The following is an 18,026-nucleotide window of genomic DNA, read 5'->3' as shown; positions in this document are numbered from 1 at the left end:
GAGAGTGAGAGGGAGGGAGAGAAGGGGGGGGGGGTGATGATGTCAACAACTCCGTCACACAGATTTGCCAATCTAGTTCTCTATTTTTTTATGTTTTCATACAAAGGAACACAATATCATGGTAGAATTACCCTTTTAAAGAATAATTGCAGTGGTAACACCGATTTGGCTTTCTTACACAATCTATATAAAATCATGATTCCATTAAAGCCCATGTCAATTGTTAGTTATTGCATGAAGTATTTTTGTTTATATATCATTGATGATACAGTATAAACGTCGAGGGAAAAGGTTTGTTACAAATATGCAACATATACACAGTAAGGGGAACGCAATTGGTGATTTTAAGTTCCATGCCAGTGGTGGCGCTATAGTGATTTCTCCCAAGCAATTACATTAAACCCACCTCCAACAGAGACTGTTAGAACATAATCATCATAATCGATCCCCAACATTTGTTTTGGTGGCCCAAGAATAGCACCATAGTAAAATCATATGATATAGTTTGAGGAGAAACAGAAATAAACGTTATCACTAATTATCATTCAATTCTTGTTCAGCTTCGTTTTATCAATTGAAATTCAACAATGACATCTGAAAGACAATGCATGACTGCATTCTCACACAGTCGTAAAAAGGGAGTCCGAAAAGAAATTTTGAGGGGTATTTGTATTGTTGTATTATACAATTCTGCTTCAGAGCAAATAACAGTTGTAAAAACTGGGGAAGTAATAAGGTTTAATTGCTGAATTATGGTAAACGAAGGAACAGCTTAGTGCTGCTCAACTTAGTGGTCGCCTGGATGAAAGGTTAAAGAGATGATACAATGGTGGAGTGGAGAATTGGGCTTTTAATTTTTGCAAGATATCAAGAAACCACTTATGAAATAGTACCATTTAGAGGAATTCAAAGTTTATTTGATGAAAACAAAAGTCAAACAAAGCGATCGTAATAGAATTTGGGTCCCATCTTTTATCAGGATGCTCTGTTTTGGGTATCTCAGCCCTTTGAATAACCAATTTTCATAAAATAAACGTTGAATCCCTTCTGGAATAACATGCTCTTTGGAAGCTGTGAACATGATGCATTTTTTTTTAATGCTTGAAAATTAATGATTAAACATAATGATCTAGTCTATAATGATTGTATTGCAAAGTTATAAAGTTTCAACTACAATTGCTGTTACGCCCCTCTCCCCTAAAAAACCCCAACAACAACAACAACAAACAAAAACGGTGGTTTGATTGTTCGCTTAAAAATTTCTATGTAAAACTTTATCTACAAGATACCAAAAAGGATACAGACATTAGGTACAAAAGGACAAAGTCCCGAAACTGTTGACGCTGTTGTGCTGCTGCCATTTCTCCTTTCCTGTATTTTTTTTTGAGGGGGGGGGGGGGGGGGGGGACATTGACTGTGTGATTCCTCAAATCTTGTGTCAGATGCTTTTACATTGAACTGTCAACTGGCTGGACACTTTGAACATCTTTTGGCCATTTGGTTGTGGAGTAATTTTGGTATGATTTTCATACAAGTTTGGGCTGTCTTAGCACAGTGCATAAAGCAGAGACAGTTGGAGGGATAGTTGCTGTTTGTCAAACAACATTGACAAGACCACCAGCAATAGATGGATTTCTTCTTGGATAAGAAAGCAATAAGTAAACAATAAGTAGCAATCAATGGCAATACATCTAATCAACACTCTGCTGCGCAAAAGTAGTGAGATTATGCAAAGCACTATCAGTGGGTGGAAACCAACGTCCAATATACAAGTTTATTCTCAATACACCAAAATATTCTTTATCACCTCATGGTATGCGGAGATTTCCATACACTGTCAACCGAATATAGTAGGATTGTTGATATTGGTAATTAACATCATTAACTCTTTATGTGCCATGTTCGCACGGCCAACTTTGCATTCGCATATTCCGCTCAAACGCACTAATCCGCTTAAAATGATCGATAAATCGCCTAATCCCGCGGTACAATGAAAGCTTTTCTCACGCTTTTGTTCCTTTTGCATACAGGTAGCATTCTACGTGGTGATTGACTATCAAGTGGTGTTAACAACTAAATATGCGTGTAAATTCTAAGTTTCTCTCACGGTTTTATGTGCGAAAATCATGCCTTTACAGTAATGTAGCAACTTGTCATTAAAAAGATAAATAGAAATAGATTAGTCACACAATTTATATCAAAGCAAAGCTTGGCATTCCTCATCAACTTTGCTCACTATTATGTCCAGCTTAACAGAAATTTGTAGAAGTTATATAGATTGGAAAAAAATTCTTTCTCAAAGCATGACTATCTTCGTTTCTCAGAATATGTTTAACGTGGCTACAGGGGGTTTCCACCATGGCAAATAAAGTTAATCATTAAAATCACTGTGCATCAAATGCACTCATCACTGAGACATTTTTTTTTCCGTGGGGATTTCCGTGTTTGCTAGCCACCACTCCCATGATGGTATGCATCTAACGCTCTGCAACACCATTCTTCATGGACTAGCGTTGTTTGTCGACAGGGTATCTAGCAGAGAGGAAAGGTATGTTCATGACTGCAAAATTTATACATGTATCTGATTTTTTATTTTTCCCCAATGTTCTTCTCATGTTCTGAGGAATGTCGACGTGTTCCGTCTTATATGAGCAGTGAGTTACCTTTATTTGTTTTAAGACCACTGCAATCCACAATGTTTTGTTACTCATCAGGTGTATGTGCTTTCCGTTTGTACTTTTGCCCCTAAAGCCATGTGTGGAAGTGATATATGTATGAAATAAATTCCATGAATTTTCCAATCTAATGAAGAGGCAGTTTGATATCGTAATATTCTACAGGGGCGGATCAAGGAATTTCGTAAAGCGGGTCGCAAAGAATATTTTTGGTGTTACTTCCGGGTTTCATCTAGTTTCTCATATTATTTCTACTTTTTAAGAATAAAGAGGGGGCACGTACATGCGCTCCCCTGTGGATCCGCCACTGCCTTATCCCCCCTTTGGTAGTGAAACAGAAACCAGGAATACAAGCGTGGACAGCGATAAATCGGCTGAATTGAGTGAGGAAATATGTCAGAAATAAGAAAGGGATAGCTTTGTTGGCTTTTGTTAAAAAGTGATATATTATTTTGTAGAAATTTAAATGCAAGACAGGAGAGAAAATTAGGTCAGTAATTCACTTTGCGTTACTTACAGAATATGATAACAAAGAACTAGATTTGAGAAGTTGTTAATGCTGACAAATTAGGTGATCCGAGGTATACCGAAATAAAATGTTTTCAGCCCCGACCGTGATTCAGATGACCCTATCAGTTACACCTGCGATTGAGGGCAAATGGCCATGTGATTTCTGATATTCTCATCAAAGAAAAGAGAAACGAGCCTGTTATCAACCTTACGAATTTAAAATTGTCAGGCCATGTTAACCTATTACAGAAGAAGTGCCTTCATCTTAGTCAGGAGATGGCCACGCGAGCTTTCACCTTAATTCACTCAGAACACCTTCTGATCCAATATTCCAAAACCGGGAGTAATGGATATACATGTATTTGAATTACATAAACTTTCCATTTGTACATTTATATTTGATTTGTCAAAGGGTAATATGTCACATGATCAAGTAGAATATTGTCAAAATATTCAACATTCTTACTCAACAAGAGGCAAAAAAGATGGCTTGCTTTATTTACCAAAATGTAAAACTATGTAAGGTCAACTCTCACTTTCTTATATATTTCTTTTTTGATTTAATTTCATTTCATTTCGATTTTTTTTTTTTGTTCATTATGTAACACGTGTTAAAGGACAAACACTTACTAGCACCTGTGCTATCCCTTGGTTATTTTAACAACCTTATTGTCTGCATTATTACCACTTAATATGTTAAATGAAGCTCTTTTCTGAAAGATATTTTTAAATTATTTAATCAATAATTTATACATTTATAATCGATGCCTTTTACATTGCTAAGTCAGTTATGTGTGCTATGTATTTATGTTGATGTTAACACAAAAGTGTAGTGTTAAATTACTATTATGTATTCAAACTTTCTTGTACATAATATGTTGCACATAAACTCAAACTCTAACTCAAACTCAAACATGGTTTATGACATTGTGTGTATAAATTATGGAGGCAATACTTCACGTCTTTACCAAGATAGAGGACGACATATTTTTTCCCTACTTAGCACAGCCAATATCGTGTCTGGAGGAAAAGTACTTATTTCATAGCATGATCCAGAAAACACGCTCTATATTAATTGGACAAAACATGGTCCTTGTAGTGCATATACTAACCACAATACAAAATAAAGAATAATTGATCTTTGAACCTCATTTGTATAGGCAAGATGGCGTCTGAAAATAGGAGTAATTCTATGAAATATTTCTTGTAAAATGATCTATGTGTGTATTGTGCAAAATATGGGGGCTGATACCGCAGAATGTAGTATATTTGACCTTTGACCCCACTTTGTACAGTCAAAATGGCATCTGAGCAAAACGTTGTTATTTTATGAAATAATTCTTGCAACATAGTCAACATGCTGCAAAATATGGGACATACGACATGCATTCATCAGAATAAAACATTTATAATCTTTCACCCCAATTCACATATCCAATATTTTACCATAAGTGTAGAGATGAATTTTAAGAACATGAATGGATAGAGATTAACATGAACTACCTTTAATTGATGAAATATGGATGAGAACAAGATTTAAGAAAATGACGTCATACTGACATCACTGCTGACTGATCACAATGATATATTAGATATGTAGTCCTTGGAACATGCTATACATAATTATGGTATAAGTTTGCAACTGACAGTCGAAGGACTTTTTGAATTAACCTGAAAACAAGATTTGAGAAGAAAGAATGAGAGAAGAAAGAATGAGAGAAGAAGAATAGCGAATAAGTATGGACACAAAAGGTGATTCGAGGGGATGTTCGGATCACCTAATCAGAAAAGTCTATAATCAGTAAACGCAGGTGTGCGTTTTATTTGTAAGCAGCAGAGCATTTTCTTGAAACATCACTGCTCCTTTATTCAGTTTTAAGTTTATGAGTCTCTACAATGGAATAATCAACCTTGCAATGCATACTTTGTTTGTCGTCAGTAGCCCTTTGAACCTTAAACTTATGAGACACAGAATATTGTTTGAGCATATTTACTTAATGCCCTAAATAAAACGGGATTATACTCGAAGTATATTTGCGATTATAGTCCACAAATTCTTTTTCCTGACTCAGTTGGTGTTCTGCACTCTTGAGCATTTTCGTAACCCTTCGGTAAAGAATTACGAACCAAGGTCCACAGTCTGCGAAACCAGTTCCCATAGGCACGATTATATAGAGTGCAATTCTGGACCAGCTAAAAGGCAGTCTGTGAAGAAAGAGTTTAATTTAATCAGTATAAAAATGAAAAATTGAACAAATCGGATAAGAAATATCATCCTGAAGCGTCGATATTTTCAAGAAAAGAAAAAAACATTTCAACAGTCATTATCATTATTATTGTTATTATTATTATTATTATTATCATTATTATCATTAGTATTATTATTTATTCGTCATTTGCAAAACAATACAAGTGATAGCAGAGAAACAAAAAATAAAAAAAAACAAACAAACAAACGAAACACAAGAAAACAAAGTGTCAGGCTTTCCCTGTTGAGCTTCCCTAGGGAGCCGGGTTGGAAAAAAGCAATCAAAATCACTATGACCCTTGGGCCTCTCCGACCAACTTAAGGAAGCACATCATGGAGTAGTTGAAAATAAGAGAAAAGAAATAATACAATTTTCAATTGAGCGTATACACCAGATGGAATATTCTACATACAAACTAAAAATATCATTGTGGCAAATACGTATTCCTTCCAACCCCCACGTCAAAAAAAAAAAAAGAAAAAAAATCCAGTGTACAAAAAAGTGTTATCAGAGTACATCTCAACAACAACAAATATTCCCTCTAACTGGACTACTGACTACTAATGTATTCTTTGCACCCCAACCCTATCCCATGGCCCAAAACCTCCGCCCCCCCCCCCCGAAAAAAAAAAAAGAATCACTGTCAGACAGCAAGTGTATGATGCCCGCAAGTATCAACATACCCCAAACCATTTTCGATACACAGTACAAATAAAAATGATTTCAATACTTTAACTTCATTATTACCCTGGGACTCCATGAACCAGCACTTTCTTTGAAAGATCCTTGTGTGCTATTACGTACACCACTGTGCAATGTACATTATATATCAGGCGCCAAAATTCATAAATTAAAACATTCATAAAATACAACATTCATAAAATAATACATTAAATAATGTGAAGCATGAATACAGGCATGAACATAAAAAAGATATAAAATTACTAATCAGTTAATGCTATAATGGTGTGCTTACACATACAATCTGAAACCCAGAGACAAAAATATAACTGGGTCGCAAACAAACTGAATATCAATCAATATTCTGTGTTTTATGGCAACCAAGAGCAGTCATAATAAGAAAAAACATAATAAAAAATAAGAAAAAACAAAAACAAAAACAAAAAACACACGATTATCAGGTAAAATCAATCATAATCCTACTTTGAATATGTCCTGCATCTTCCAGGGATTGAAATTAGCTGAGTTACAATATACTGATGACACAGAAACCTGAAAAAAAGTCGGTAAAATCCTTTCCAAATGAGAGCAGAAATCGTACCAGGGCACCCGACCTGAGATAACACACTCATACAGTTAACTTGACACATTTGTGTATTTCAAACAAAGTCAAAGTACAGAGACTCTCATACACATGTACATTGTATGTATATCATACCTGTAGTTATCAATACACTACATTAAAATGAACCTCTCAGTTGTTGAAGGAAAGATGAAAGAGAATCAATAACTGCCGAGTCCCTTACTGAGTCAGGTAATTTGTTCCAGAGTCTGGGAAACCTAAGGGTGGGGGACAGGAAGAGTAGCTGGGTTCTGGACGGGTGGTGAGTGAATGTAAGAAGGTATGAGTGCCGGGTATTTATCTGAACAGTGTTGGATATTGCTTCACATTTAATAACTCCTGAAAGGCATTTTATGGTGAACGCGCACAGAGCATAATCCCTTCTGGACTGTAACGACGACCAATGGAGCAAGCGGAGGCGCTCATCGTAGGACATCTCACACCTTTTTTGATGGAGTGCGAGTGCGGCTCTGGTCGCTGCCGTTGAACTTGCTCTAGTTTATGCTCCTGGGCTGCAGGTTTGGGGTGCCATGCTGGTATGCCATATTCCAGAATAGGGAGTACCAGGGACCGGTAGAGACAAAATATCGCCTGCGTGGAGGCCCCACGTGCGATGCAGCGAATAAAACCCAGTAGCCGATTGGCACGAGCTACAACAGCGTCCACATGTAAGTTCCAATGGAGATCGGACGATATGATCACTCCAAGGTACTTGTAGGATGGTACATGGGCTAGCGGGTCACTGTTAAGGATGTAGACTGGGTATTGATCCGGTATCCGCTTCCAGGTGATGTGCATCACCTTGGTTTTCGCCGTGTTATAAGTGACATTTGCTTTGAAGCGCACCATTCGTGAATTTTGTCAAGGTCTGATTGTAACACTGCTTGGCCATGTGAGTATCGTATTATTCTGTAGACGAGGATATCATCAGCAAAGAGAACTGTGGTGGACTTGATGGAGCGAGCCACATTGTTGACAAATAAGTTAAAGAGACAGGGTCCGATCACGCTTCCTCTGCGGTACCCCCGAAGAGGCTCTATAGTCCAAGATGAGAATGCGCCCTGGTACATAACACGTTGGTCTCGCAGAACAAGGAAAGATTTGAGCCATTTCCAAACCTTTCCGCGAATGCTGTTATCCTTTGCAACTGTATCAAGCAAAGCGGAATGTGACATTTTGTCAAATGCTTTTGAAATGTCACAGAACACTGCATTGATCCGGGGAGCTTTAGGTCTGTCTATAGACCAATCATGAAGGACATTGGTTAGTTAGGTAACGCAACTTCTCCCTCTCATGAAGCCACGTTGGTGACAATTCCACATGCCATATGAATCCATGTGTGATTGAATAGCTGATGTTACCATTCGTTCAAGGGTTTTACAGAGCACAGAAGTTAGTGCAACGGGTCTATAGTTAGTGAGCAACTCTCTATCTTCCTGTTTGTATATGGGAGTAATGTTTGCCTTTTTCCACATGTTTGGTACAACCCCTGTATGAAGAGATGAATTGAATAGGGCACACGGGGTACACTATCTCATAAGCAGTTTCCTTGATGATTTTAGGGTACTGGGTCCTGGCCATGGGGGTTTATTTGCTGAAAGAGAGAGCAACATTGGAATAATCTCACCTACAGAAACTGACTCAGTTCAGGGACTAGGCATGAGCTGTCTAGAGGTTCATCTGGGATAAGTTGTGCAGGGTTGAACACACAACTAAAGTAATCATTAAAAGCTTGCGATATACTGTCAGGATTATTGAGAGTAGTACCGTCATGAACAAACACACGAGGGGCAGATGATTGCTTACATGATCCAACATAGTTCCAGAACATACGTCTGTTGTCGTTAGACATAATAATAATAATAATAATAATAAACTGTGCTTGTATGAGCGCATATCACATTCAGGGAGAAGTCTCTATGCACTTAAAGAATGAAACAATACAAGTAAAAGAAAGTAAGGTGCAAAAGGGGACAGGTAAGTAAACAATAGAAAAGTAAGATTAAGCCGACACTGAGAAACACTGGTGGTCATGAGCCTTATCATTGCAAAAATAAATATGTTTTCAACATTCTTCTAAATGTATCAATTGTTTCAGCATCTTTGATTTTATCAGACAGACTATTACATAATTCTGCTGACGCTACAGCAAATGTTCGTGCTCCATAAAATTTGGTGACAGTCTGGGGACAAACTAAGAGAGACTTGGATTTTGAGCGAAGATTTCTAGTCGGATGATACCTTTGGATGAGGTCTTGGAGATATGTGGGACTCAGACCTGGTAGCATAGGAAGGTCAGCGACAGTATTTTGTATTGCACACGGACCTTTATTGGTAGCCAGTGCAATTCATGTAAAATAGGAGTGATGTGGTCATGCTTTTGAGAATGTGTCACCAATCTCGCAGCAGAGTTTTGTATCCTCTGAAGCTTGTTTATATGCATGTCAGGAAGACCATACAGAATACTATTACACAAATCAATACGTGCCATCACATGAGCGTGAACAAGTCTCTCTACTGATTTCCGGTTTAAGTACTGTCGCATTGTCCCAATTTGATGGAGTGCGAAGGATGCAGCTTTACAAGTATCATTTATGTAAGAATTCGGCGTAAGATTTTTGTCGAGTCTGACACCTATATAGATTTCTAGCAGAGTCGACAATTGTATTAACAACTCCTTCATCCAGTGTTACAGATTCAAGTTGATTACGTTGTCTATTAAAATCTACTGATAGAATGAAGAACCTCAGTTTTATCTGTTTGAGACAATTGTGAATAGACCAATGCTTAATATCTGAAATGCAAGCCTGTAGCTTCTGAATGGCATCATTTTGCCTACCACCTTCAATGAATACATAAACTTGAGTATCATCAGCATACACGATACAGTTAAGATTGTGATGTGAAATGATGTCCTGTAGTGGAGCAGAGTACAATGTAAATGCTAAAGGGCTCATTACCGACCCTGTTGTCTACATATATGCGTGTCTACATTGTTTCTTGACATCATTTGGTACCTTGCAATATGTTTCCCAATCAGTTTTCAAGCCTGACCAGGGTCCTGCGAGCTCTTTTGAATAACACATGCTTTTTATGAGCAAGTTTTCTCAGCTCTTTAGTAATCCAAGGGGAAAATTTCGACTTTCGTTTGGATACTATATTTATCCAGACGCATACAGCTTCTTTCCCTTTCTTTCCTCCCTTTCCCCCTCTACTCACTCCTCTTCTTCTTCTCCTTTATCCTTACATTCCTCCTGCCCTCTCTTTGTACCTCCCTTTTCTTCTCCCCTAGCCTTTGTTTTCTTTGTTCTCCTGTCTCCCCCTCACTGTACTCCTGTCTCAGCCTGACACTACATGTAGCATCTTCTATCTCTCAACATTCCTCATTCCACGCCTCCTCCCTTATCCTTCTATACCCTTTTTAGTAGCTTAAAGGGTTGTGATACGTCACTAATGGAGGATACAAGATACATGTATATGTAAAACGGGTTTGTTTTTTTTTTTCACTCAACTCTGTTTTTGTACCAATATACATGTAATTTATATACTGAATGTACTTCCACTACTGATGTACCGATGATTTGTTTTGTTATTGTCGTAATAGTTGTAGTTGTTCGTGTTTTGTATACAAATGTATGTAAGTTATTTTGTCTCACTGTATTTTTATCGATGTAAGTCAGACACAATTCAGCCGTTCGGCTGCGAAGTTTGATCAATAAACCATTCCATTCCATTCCATTCATACTCAGTCACTGTGAAATTTAAATGAGTGAATTGATGATGGTCATCTCATCACCACTTTATATTACAATTATCATTTGAACACGCAGTGTTAAATCTATTATATACTTTAATAGTCAGAATAAACTTTAATAGTCAGAACAAACTTTAATAGTCAGAACAAACTTTAATAGTCTGAAATGTTAAGATCATCATTTGACATTTTTCAGCCCTTGACAACTATTGCATTTTGCACTCAATTAGCACAACATAATTTTCGTCATTTTTTTTTTGTCTGCGAAAGATCAATGCATAATTGTGAGGTGAAAAGGCAAACAATTATTGAAACTTGACTTAACAATTCTATAACTTCCCTAATTCATAACCGATTTTGATAATCATTTCCACTACTTTTTTGGTTATATACCACTCATTTTTCCTGTGACAAACATATGTCCAGTAAGAATTTTGACTCGAAGTCTTCTTTTCCTGAGACTTGGAGAGTAATTATCGTAACAGGCATAGAGTACAGAATCTCGGCCAATTAACGTCTTACACCGGTAAATGAAACTGACCCTCCCGAACCAGGTCACTCTCTTCTTCTTTCTAGAATTTGTTCGGAAAAGACTATGAATATTAGGGTTGTTTTCACCCATACATAGGAGTACATCTGGTGTCACCACTTTGGGCCCCCTCTTTTTTTTTTACCCCGGTTTAGTGGCACTAGATAGAAAAACCAAAAGGAGAGACGGAATGAAACCCCTGAGCGCGGTAAGGACATTGTTTTGGGGGTTTTTTGTCGGTGAAAACATGTTTACCTATTTTTTGTTTATTTATTTATTTCTTGCATGACAGCTGCTGAAGCCCGGATGTGGATGAGAAAGTTAGAAGATGAGCTGAAGACCTTTTTTCCCTTCTTGTTAGCTCTGCCAAGAACACCCCATCCCCCTCCGCCCCCTCCCCCCGTTCACCCGTTTCCTTTTGTAAAAAACAAGAATCTCTTTGGAAAATAATCATAGGGAGTAGATATGATTCGTGACGATATAGAGAGACAACCATGAAGACAACTCGACCGCCTTGTAGCTCAGGTATAACATCATCTGAATGTCATTATTTCAATGATTTAATGATTTCAGGTACTAGATTGCAAAATACTCCATGGTAAAACTGCTTCTCGTTGTCTGGTTCTTCTCTTTTCCCTACCAGATCCAAGTAAGCATGGAACCCAATGTTCTAACCCCGAAGCTTCTTCTGCGAATTGCCAGAAAGATTGATTTGACAGAGACTAGCGCAACTGTTTTGGGCACCATTCTTGACCTCGAAGAGACTGCTGGTAGCCATGCAATGATAATGGCCTCGAATTTACAGAACCCAGCTGAGGCGACCTTGAAATTGCTCAATCAACACGTAAATAAACACGGAACAAAGAAAAAGCATGCCCTAAATCTCCTCAATATCCTCCAGGAAAATGGCATGAATAAGGCTGCCAACGTTTTGGAAAAAGGTATAAAGTTGATGAGGCAACACTATACCAATACTTTATCTATGGTAATGAGGCATGATCTATTTTTGAAGTCCGATGAAAGCTTGAAATGTACAGCTATTTTTTTTTCGAATTTTTCATTCCCCCCCCCCCCGGTCGTTCCTACAGATATTGCACTACCACTGCATCTTGTGTCGCATTTACTTACTGCATATTCAATCTTAATGAGAGGTTAATGAATTTTTTGTCAAAGTACTCTTGCTAGAAAGAAATGTGAACAAAATATCAATAGTAGCGACTATGTGATCTTTCAGAATACCGTCAGTATTTCATATTGTAATGATACTCTGTAAAAGTATGATTTCAGTAAAATAAACGAATAAATTAATGAGTTAATAAATGATTAATACATGAAAGAAAATAGATATACAAGTATGAAGACGAATAAAGAACTTTGCACAGGAACCAATGATGTGTATGTGAGTGTGTAATGTGCTGACAATGGCCCTGAACAATGGGCATGCCTGAACCACCTGTTGACTAGGCGTCAGTCTCGCGCTCCCTGGCACATGAATGCTTAATCAGTAATTCATGTGGATTGAAGGGTAAAATGCATGCACATGGAAAAAGTAAGCACATGTTTCCATGTGCTTGCAAACACACCACATTTCATTCCAGCTGTCAATCATTTTATCATTTTGCTTCACATATCACTAAATTTGGGATATAAATAAGCATAAAAGATCTAACGTTCCTCATTTTAATACAATTGTCTACTAATTAACTAGTCTGACAAATTTTTCGCTTTCTTGATAAAAAGAGAATATTTTTGGTAAAGAGTTCAGCAGCATTATCATTGGGGCGATTTGTTTCACAGTAGATTTATTTAAGGCTCCGTATACACAAGTGTATACATGTACTCTAATTGATTTTCTTTGCTTCCTATCACCATGTTTATGATAGAACAGAAGGTATTCATTGTAATTTCGTTTTTCAGAAGTAGGGAGAGCACTGTCGCGACTCAACGACAGTATCGGCACGCGTTTGACTATACACAGATACTGCCAGAGGCTGCATAAAGACTAGTTGTGATAGTGGAATTTCTCATGAATAAATAATGAAGCATTCAAACCCTGGCCATTGTTCAGGACCATATTGTCAGGGTGTTCACCACACACTCCCATACACACCCATTGACCCCTGTGCAAAGTGAAATTTTGTACAGAGAGTTGAAAATAGAGCAAAATCTGGAACCTAACCGTGAAATTAAACATGGATTTCATGATACTGATTTATGCTTTCATATTTTAACCATCTCCAACCAGATTGTACACTATTCAGCTATCACTCATATCACTGACAGTGTTATCTGGTATATATAGTTTTTGAATTATTAAAAATCAAAAGTGGGAAATGTTTTTTGAAACACCTAGTATAAAAGAAGTCTAGTGAACGAGGTGTAATTAGGCATATTATACTCCAATACTTGTATCGCATGATAACGTGTATACGCTGAACGTATACCTCTCTTATATCGGTATTCCTCTTTCCGTCTGACCAGAGCTAGAAGAGCTGAAGATGACACAAGACCTCCCTTCGCCTTCCACAGAGAGCCCGGGTGGCGCGTCTGCGAGCCGTGGGGAACCTCCGTCTTCTACAGAGAGCGCGGATGGCTGTGAGGAACTGATGGACGTGTAATGAATGGTAAAGAGCTGCTGCCTGCTGAAAGGTGTAGGGTGATTTCACTTTCGTAGGGCAGTTTGGATATTGAAAACGATAAACTAGATACAAACTCCCGTAGAAAACATTAAATTTGGTTTGGTTTTCGTCATATTATGTTGCATGAGAATGATGAACAAAGTATAGTATCACTTTGTTTATATTCTTACAGAGATCATAGTGGAAGATGGATTTCTGACATCATCCACTTCTACACACCTCCTCGTACACTCCGATCACCAGCTACTTCTCAAAGTCCCCTGCTTCAACACTCAGTACTACGGCTCTAGTTCCTTCTCTATCATGGCGCCCACCCTCTGGAACACTTTACCTATCTTTGTCCGTACTGCACCAACTCAATATTACTGTCAAAACTAGACTAAAAAACGTACCTATTTAAGCAATACTTTTGTCATTCATCGTTACTCTTTTGTTATTTTTTGTATGGTATTACATAATTATGTATTTTCTCATTGTATTGTTATCATATATATAGCAATTGTTTTAAAGCGCATAGAGACTTCAGTGTAACATGCGTTATACAAGCTCCCCTACTTTGGTTCGTATGACTACTATGTATTTATCATTTGTTACAAATGTATGGGGATATAAGTTTCACTGAATTTTGTACGTAAAAAGGACAACTGTTATTCTACAGTGGGAAATCAGTAGATGTTGTTTTTGCTTCTAAAAACACAAAATGAGAAAACATTTAAGTTAGTCAATCAATTAAAAAAAAGGGTGCTAAATTCACTAATGACGATAAGGAGATAAACCTGGATTTTAGTTTCGAATGCTTCTGAGTGTTTTCATGCAATGACTTTTGATCAAACTAATAAAAGCATACGTAAAGGGATAACGGAAAATGTGCCCCAGAACGTCTACGTGGTTACAGTGGTTTTTGAAAAAAAAAATTACTGTCATTATCATGTACAAGCGGTGTATATATTTTTTTCATATACCTAGTACCTTTTGAGACTTCATTGTGTTGAATACGTTAAAGTTGTTTTAACGACTTATTTCTTCGACTTGGTGATTTTGTGTGTGTGTGTGTGTGTGTGTGTGTGTGTGATAATTAACATTTTTGTTATCTCTACACATTCTTCTCCTGTTTCCTCCTTCTTTCCAAAGAATTTATGTTTAGTACCTAGAAATGAAACATTTGACAGCTAATAATCAAGTATTACATGTTGTGGGTCATCTAAAAATCTATATACACATACAAGAAAGCCACATGTAGCCAGTATGACCTCAATCAAAGTGGGGTCAAGCATGCACATGTGTTTCTTAGTGGATCCTTCTTCATTCTTTGATTTCTCAATGTCCACACAAGAATTTGGATATTTTAAAAGTGTTTCCTCTATAGGGGTCCTAAACGTGATTTCTCATTTCTGTCCAATTCGATTAAAATACGTTAACAGCTTTTAGGCAGGAACTCTTAAAGATTTGACCCCAATCCTGAACAGGAATCCACATCCTCTTGATTATGTGTGTGGATGATCGTAATATATGATTGTGTGTATGTGTGTGTGTCTATGTGTGAGTGTGTGTACGTTCGTTGCGTGTGGGTTTGTTTTGAGCATAGGTTGTGATCGCCCCTCTGGACCTCCAATCCTCCCCCCCCCCCCATCCCCCCCCCCCCCCCCCCCCGTCTCAGCACTTGTCCACACCATTGGCTCAAGCAATCAATCCCATGTTAAGAAGACAAAGATCCATCCGCACCATGTCAAGATGGGTAAGCCATTTACTATAAATGTCTCCTTCAAGTAGAGAAGGTATGTTGATAAATACCATGAATGTGACCCCTAAGAACATTACTGTGCTCTGTGTTTGCGTACTTGGTGTTTTCAACACCTCCCCATTTCATGATTTCACTATTGGATTGTTGATATTGCTATTATTGGGTCGATCAACAAGCTACAATTGCGTTATACCAATTGTGGGTCAAACAACTTTAACAAAGAACGGTGTAATATGGCGATTTATATGACATTGTGACCAGCTATTCCTGTGGCATTGAATATACACTGCCCCGCTGATGCTCACCAAGGCGTGGTGTTGTTTGCCAAAAGGCATCTAAGCAGTAAGTAAAGGTACGTTCATGACTTGCAGGATAAATAATATCTTTTACTTTTGTTCTTCGTATACTCGTGTCAGAAATGCTGACTTCTGTTTTGACAGAAGAACGCAATCTCTATTAACACAGGCATTTGTAATGAACCTGTACAGATGTATGTTGTTAGATCAGTTCCAGAGTTTAAGATGGACCGGTTTTTTTTTTTAATCTTGAAGACAAGGTTTGCTACTATTTGTAGAATTACTCTACTTGCGTAATGGTTTATCTAAAATGACAAATTTATGTGTGATATTATCTTGTTATAAATCTAGAGCCTCATGTTTTACACACAGGTTTGATCGTTGGATTAAACGCCATTAGAATTAACGTGAAGCGCAGAGAACAAAAAAAAACAACAACAAAAAACAACAAGGAAGCACCAAAAGTATACAACAACATCATCAACAACATCAACTTTTCAAAGAAGAATTTCGTGTGCCAGGATAAATCAAAGTCGACCTGTCTGCATGAAACTGTTTTTAAAAATTTTGCCCGAGTAAGTGACCGCTTTTTGCCAGGGAACTCCTTCTCAGTAACAAAGTTTTATTTGCATATTGTTTGCTTTACCAAGAAGCATCATACAAGCTTTTTTTTTTTTCATTTAACGTTTTTACTTTGCAATGATACTGCCAGATTTAAGAAATTACTTTGATTTCAGAGAAAAGCCAATTTAAAGTATAACTTTGGAAGGCATCTTCTTCTGCAAGTTGTTGAATTTTGTTTACTTTCCAATGGGTATAGAGTACCGAACAGATCTCGCGCTCACTTTGTAGATAACTATCGGTGAAAGAAAACAGGGTACACTTATTTCAAAGCAATAGATAGCATAACATCCTTAACAAAATAAGCAGTGTTCTCATTCAAATTGAATATGGGAAGAACAAATTAAAATATAAAATGATATAAAACTATGAAAGTTTCTTTATCAGCTTGGATTGATGTCCCAAATTCATTGTAAACTCACCTATATCAGCGGTCTCATAATCCTTTTTATCTGCCGTGGGTTATGAGAATGCATTTTTCAGATAAAGTGCAAGGTAAAAGAAAAAATGTATAAATAATTTATAGCTCTGTACAGCTATAGAACCATTTGCTTTCACTGCCGATAAGAAACACGAAAACAAGTTCAACATGATCCTACAACAAAAACACAATTTTAAGAGTTATCGTCATGCAATACAGTGGAAATGATGATATCTGGATCAACCTCCGAGTATAATCATTTCATTTAACAATAAACTAACCATTTTCTGCTTTTCTAAAAGAAATAAAAATAAAACATTTTTTTCTGATTGTCATAAAGACATCACAATGCAGATCAAACTACATTCCTTAGAGTTCTTTTAGCATACCAGTCATATATGTGTGAATATAGTTACATACATTTCTAGACAAAATATATATATATATATATACATATACATATATATAAGTATATATATATATATATATATACAGCATGACATTATACACGTATATATAAGTATATGAAGAGTTTGTTTGCAAAAACCGATAAGTCCATATTTGCCAAATGGAGATATTTGCGATCAAAGGTCAAGAAAAATAAAGAGAATAATAAGAAAAATTTTGCTTCTTTTGACCATAACTTCAAAAATATACCTTTATATGGAGTGACCAATATATCATTTGAAAAGTATGATTTTGTACTTTATGACAAAGACCATAATTTAAAATCTTCGAAAATGGACTTATCGGTTTTTGCAAACAAACTCTTCATATGTAGAATACATAATTATACACATACACATACATACACATAGGGGTAGCCATCATTAGCGGTGGCTCAATGGCTGGGGGCAACCAGAAATAAATAGCAGGCCACCAATGTTTATTTGAAAGAGTGATCAGTGTAGAACCGACAGGTGGCGCTTTTTAAAAGTAAGGTTCAAGTGGTTGAGGCTCATCTGGCGTTATACACTCGAGCTGGCGCATCTTCACCACATGTTTTCATGATCGAAAATAAAAAGGCATTTGGCAGGTCCGATACATGGTATATAAAGTCTACAATGGTCAAGTTTAAATCCTTGTTCCAAATTGATATTTAGGGATACCTGATTTTAAGATACTCAGGGCGAATTACAATTATTTCATGCTAGACCAAAGATTTCGGGCCAGATACACCTGGGGTGTTAAACAAAGAGTCGTGCGTAAATGCAATAGATGTTCAAATGCCGGTAAAGTGTAATCCCTCTTCAAAAAAAAAAAAAAATCAAATAAGAAAAAAAAACAA

This window comes from Diadema antillarum, unplaced genomic scaffold (assembly GCF_040938485.1).
Source record: "Diadema antillarum isolate AM-2024a unplaced genomic scaffold, OU_Dant_1.0 seq00001842_RagTag, whole genome shotgun sequence".
NCBI lineage: Eukaryota > Metazoa > Echinodermata > Echinoidea > Diadematoida > Diadematidae > Diadema > Diadema antillarum.
The sequence above is the reverse complement of the archived record's forward strand: the minus strand, read 5'-3'. Positions refer to the sequence as shown.